General features: G+C 36.6%; 1 long non-coding RNA gene across 1 annotated transcript; it reads left to right on the top strand.

The window, feature by feature from the left end:
• The first annotated feature begins 3,074 nt into the window (after window positions 1–3,074).
• Window positions 3,075–4,969, top strand: LOC139660262 (uncharacterized). The gene is made up of 3 exons (XR_011696552.1): window positions 3,075–3,303; window positions 3,704–3,792; window positions 4,924–4,969. It is a non-coding gene; the product is annotated as an uncharacterized lncRNA (long non-coding RNA).
• The last annotated feature ends 314 nt before the right edge of the window (window positions 4,970–5,283 follow it).

Genomic DNA, 5,283 nt, shown 5'->3' with positions numbered 1-5,283 from the left:
CACAGATTATTAAAGCATACTATACCAAAAAAAAAAAACAACAGGGAGGATATCCTGTGCATCAGCAGCTGTGGTGTCAGAAAAGAAAAGTTATATTTGGAGACTGGGCATCAAGTCCGGTGAAGTTAAACAAGGACAGAAATCAGGCAGCGCAGTTTCACTTCCGCTTTTTTTTTTTCAACTTTTCAATTTCGCTGCCGTTTTATTTAAACTGCCCTCACTGCTTCTTTTAAGTCATATGACTCATTAGGAGGCTGACAAACCAAACTTAAAACAGTTGATACATTTCAAATAGTAACACTTAATTGCAAATTAGACTGATAGACAATAATAATAATAATAATACAAACTTTATTTATGCACTGTATCACTTTTCTAATCAAAGTTACAAAGTGCTTTACATAAAAATAAGAGACAAGAAGAATAACAATTACAATAAAAACACAACAAAGGATAAGCAAAGCCAACATATATAGAATAAAAGAGGCAAATATTACAATAAAACAATAAAAACTAAGATTTAAAATCAAATCATTAGAATGCAACACATCAAATACAAGATAAACACAGTGAATGTCTGTATCAGTTTGAAGGCTTTTTTTTTATCTGTTTTGCTCTGCTTGCTTCTAAACCGGTATCCATATCAAAAATAAAAACAGTGGAGCTCTTACTATTTTTATGAAAATTAAAAACAAAATCAGGCCGTCATTGTAAATAAGAATTTGTTCTCAATTGACCTTCCTGGTTAAATAAAGGTGAAATAAAAATAAATAAAAATCAGGTGTGGGGAACAAGTATGTAGATTGCAAATGCCGTCGTCTGCATTGTGTAGAAATAAATGAGACAAAAAACACATTTTGCAATCGTATAAAAACACCAAATCAAATTGTCGCTTTTCTTTGTAATACTTTAACATTTTTGGATGTTTCTGTTCTTGTCTTTTAAAATAGGACCACATAGGAAATAAGTTTTGGTAGCTTTATGTGTTATTATTTTTGATTATCAAATAAACAAACAAACAAATACTCATGAACATTTATAATTCTCTGGTGTACTTCCCAATAATTGTCACATGGGGGCGCTACTGTATCATTAACCAGAGTGCAGATACAGACAGATACACATTGGAAAACGTTTACATTAACAGTATGTAGGACTAGTGCTTTGCTACTGAAATTACCTAAAATCCACCAAAAGCAAAGAAGAAGAAGACATTATGGAAAAGACAGAAAGAGAAGGAAAACTTTGTATGTCCACAATACAACAAATGTTATTTTCAGATGCTCTCATCCTCAGACTTGGGGAAGGAGTGGAAACAAAAATCACTGCAAATACTTTATGTATTTTTATATAATCTACACATTCACAACAGCTAAAGCCCAGCAGTGTGGGGAGGGAGAATAGAAAACAGGAGTCACAGATTTTACATGTTTTCTACTTCCAAACTTGAGACGTTTCATGTCCTGACTGGATTTCTCAGCATTCAGTAAGATATGTGCTTATAAATCTGCTGGGTAATATTACTGTCAGCTAGTCCATATCATTCTACAGGGTTCCTACACATTTTCAATTAAAAAATTCCATACTTTTTCCAGACCTTGATTTGTTTTGAAGATTTTGTCTGGTGTTCAATATGATTTACACAGATAGACATCTTGCCCCTGCTAACTAGGTCATATCACTGTAAAGATGAAGATTGTTCTTCACAGCGACAAATATCAGAATATGTGAGATGATTGGCAGGGTTCCTACACGGTTTCCCTTTTAAAATTCCATATTTTTCCCAGACCCTATGTTCTTGACTGGATTTGATTTTGGTCTGTATTTGATATAATGCATGCTGACAGCAGCTGGGTAATAAGAGCGTCCCTCTATCTGAACATTATTCTTCACATCAACAAAAACTGTGGACTCAAAGTGGCTCTACAACAACATAAAAGCTACACTGTAAAAACGAATTTGGGCTTTTAGTTACCTCAATTCTTTTTCCTTAGTCAGTTCAACTAAAAATGACTAAAACATTGGGCCTACTTGAAATTTTAAGTTTTAATGTGGTCAACTCATCAGTCAAATCAGAACTGTCCAGGTAACTTAAATTGCTGAGTTGACTCAATTAAGTGTGAGTAGTAGCCCCTGCAAAACTGCCTTGGACAACCCACACACGCCCACACGGACATACCCTCCTGCTCCACATGCATCATCCAGAAAAAAGGATCATTGCAGTTTGAGAGGACAGCAAGATAGAGCAAATCATTTCAGGTAAATATTTTTGTAAGTTACAACATGCAATGCCGTCCTACCTAATGTTAAAATTGTTGCCAAATCCTCATATTATTTATAGCTAGCTAGCTAACTACAGAATTCTTTCCTCATTGATTTGTGTTCAGAACATTTTCCTCCTTGCCCCTCACTGATTAAGTTACCGATTTTTTACTGACCGGTAACCAGCTGGGGAACGTTAACCAGTCCGGGGCAATGAGGAAAACATCTGCTGCGATTTTATTAATTTTCTAGAAACAACTGACTGCACTACAGTGAAGAATATGAATTCTTCCCCCAGGGTCGCAATATTTTATGGGACATCAGAGTTGCTAAAGGAACCATGGCATGCTTCCCTCAAAATTGGCTAAAATTAGGTCCCTTGAAAGGATGCTTTCTATGGATCCTATACATTTGAGACAACCTAAAACGTGAAAAGTTTCACTTCCTACCAAGAAATGCTACCAAAAATATGTTTTCTTCCATTTGGGACAGAGCCACTGTTTATCTAGCAAGCTTATCAACAGATAGCTTAACATGGATATAATATAAAACAATGTGTTTACTGCTGCATTACAAAGCTTCACTCTTTGTCAGTGCATTGATGTTTAAATTAATCTATGATGATATTAAGATAAAATTCTCTCACTTATTGTCTATCCCTGCATGATATTAGTCAGTGATGGTTTATTTGTTAAAAGGTTGAATTTAGTTTATTAACAGTAATTCTGTATTTGCTGTGGATGACATTGTGGATTTGACTGAAATTACACAAGATATGGAGATATCAATCTGACATTGACTTGTTTTCTTTACAGGGCTGGAGGTCATATTGAGTGGTCTGGAGCAGCCTGTCCTGTCCCCTGTTGGATGAAGTTTCTTGTTCTCTTTGCAGATTGCTGCAGAGTTCTGGTTTCTGTTGATCTCCACCAGTCTTTCTTAGATGGACTTGACAAGTATTTTCCAACACTGCTGGAGTTGTACAGAGTGTGAGCCAGCAGCAGGACCAAGCTTCACAGTCTGCTTCAGTCCCTTGATGTTCAAGTAAGGATAGTCTGATCTTAATCAAATTCTTTCTCACCACTGAACAGAGATTGAAGTTGTGACATCACTTGTAAGCGTGGGGCGATGTTACCTTGTGATTATCAGAAACTAACAAATGTCTGCTGGCTCAGTTGCGTGTGTGTTCTCAATCGGTGCTCAAATCACGTTCTGGTTGCGGATGCTTGGGTCCACCAGCTGTGTTTACAGCGCGGCTAGAGCAGTGACAGACAGACTTTAGTTTGTTTGAGGTGTTTTTCTCCTGTGTATTTTGTTATTTACCTTCTTGTTACTTATCCTGTCAAAAATAACCTACACAAGCATGCTTACATTCCATCTTCAGGTCTTGATTGCCACAGTTGGGACACAGTGCGTCTTCCTTTACTGTTCTTCTGTGTTATAGACTTCCAACCAGAAGAGCAGAGCTGCAGTGTTGCTTGGACTGCCTCACTACCTGAGAAAGGATCCCTCCAACTTCACAAAGTCTGAGAGGTGCGTTACACATAACACTTTTGAAGGGCACACTAAGAAATGCATATGGAATTTATTTTTTCTTAAAGGTAAAATGTTAATATTTCTGGTTTACTGAAGCATAATATGACTAGAAAATAAAATCAGCAGGTTCCTGAATGGTAGTGAGTAAAACACAGTGAACAGCCACGGCACATGCACTGTGGAGATTAACTACACACGGTCATTTTGGTACTCTATTGGTTGATATTTTCACCCTGCTCCACAATCTGCCCCACCCCAATCTGTGATGTCAGTATACTTCTGTCTAGAAAAAAAAAGGTACTCTGACATCACAGACTGGTGTGGGGCAATATATCAACCACTAGAGCACCAAAATGACCATGTGTGTAGTCACTCTTTAAAACTGAGTTTCAAGGACCACAAAAACCCTCTCCAGTTTCTATTTTCTCTGTTGGCTAATCAGGCGATTAGGATAACTTATCATTGACTATACAGAATTAATATTTTTAACTCAGTAAATGTTGCTAACATTACATAGAACAGTAACTAAGTCAGCCATTGTTTATATAGTTACAGCGCTAGCTTTTATACCCTAATCAGGCAGCTTTACAGCAAATATGTTTTTACATGACATCTACATGACATTTACCTATAACTTGATGGTACATGTGATCAACTGTCTAGAAATTGAAAATATTTTATTTACCTACAAATTCAGTCAGTCATTCATTCATTCACACTCCATGTTAAGATGAGGGATGTTTTAGACCATGGAGCGGCACCAGTCGACTTTTGTTTTTTTTACAGTCTTGTGGTGGACTTTGTTTTTTGCGCTGTCACCCAATGGATGTAACGGCCATTACACAATACAATGAGGGACAGTGATAAAAAAAGACATATAGACTCTGTGTCTTACAACTATTTATTTTCTCATGAAAAAGGGACATGTGTTTTCTCTCCTCGTTGAAGGGTTTTAACTCTAGTCTCTGTGTTAATATAAAAATGTATCATATCGCTCTCCTTCGGAGTAGTCATTTGGTGTTAATTTGAGGATATATCATAATGCTGTCCTTGTTGTGCCAGAGTCTTTACATGATGAAGTTTGGAAAATGGTACACACACAATAATTTAATACATAATGATCTTTAGGCTACTGATTCGGAGGAGGAAGCTGTGAAGGGAGTGGACGTTGGCCTACTCCTCATCACTAAAGAGCCTGGAGGTGAACAAGACCTGCTCGCCAAGGACGCCGTTAACTTTGCTGTGATCCTGGAGGAGAGGATTCTCAATTTGAAAAAATCTTTTAAGATTTGGCATTTTTCTGCATGTTGTTAAGAATCTTATAATGCCTGAACTCTGATTTGGAAAAAAAAAACCCATTTGTGTTGAGTTGTTGAGGTCAAAATAAATACTATATTTTTTTTTTAAAGTGATTTCTTGTTTATGAATGCATTCCACTCAGTCCTGTTAGAAAATTAGTGATTTAGTTGACAACTAAGGTGCTTAGTT

Source organism: Centroberyx affinis, unplaced genomic scaffold, assembly GCF_046629955.1.
Source record: "Centroberyx affinis isolate AG114_WGS23_722 - 3 ecotype Tasmania unplaced genomic scaffold, CSIRO-AGI_Caff_v1 ptg003263l_1, whole genome shotgun sequence".
Lineage (NCBI taxonomy): Eukaryota > Metazoa > Chordata > Actinopteri > Beryciformes > Berycidae > Centroberyx > Centroberyx affinis.
The sequence above is the reverse complement of the archived record's forward strand: the minus strand, read 5'-3'. Positions and strand labels throughout refer to the sequence as shown.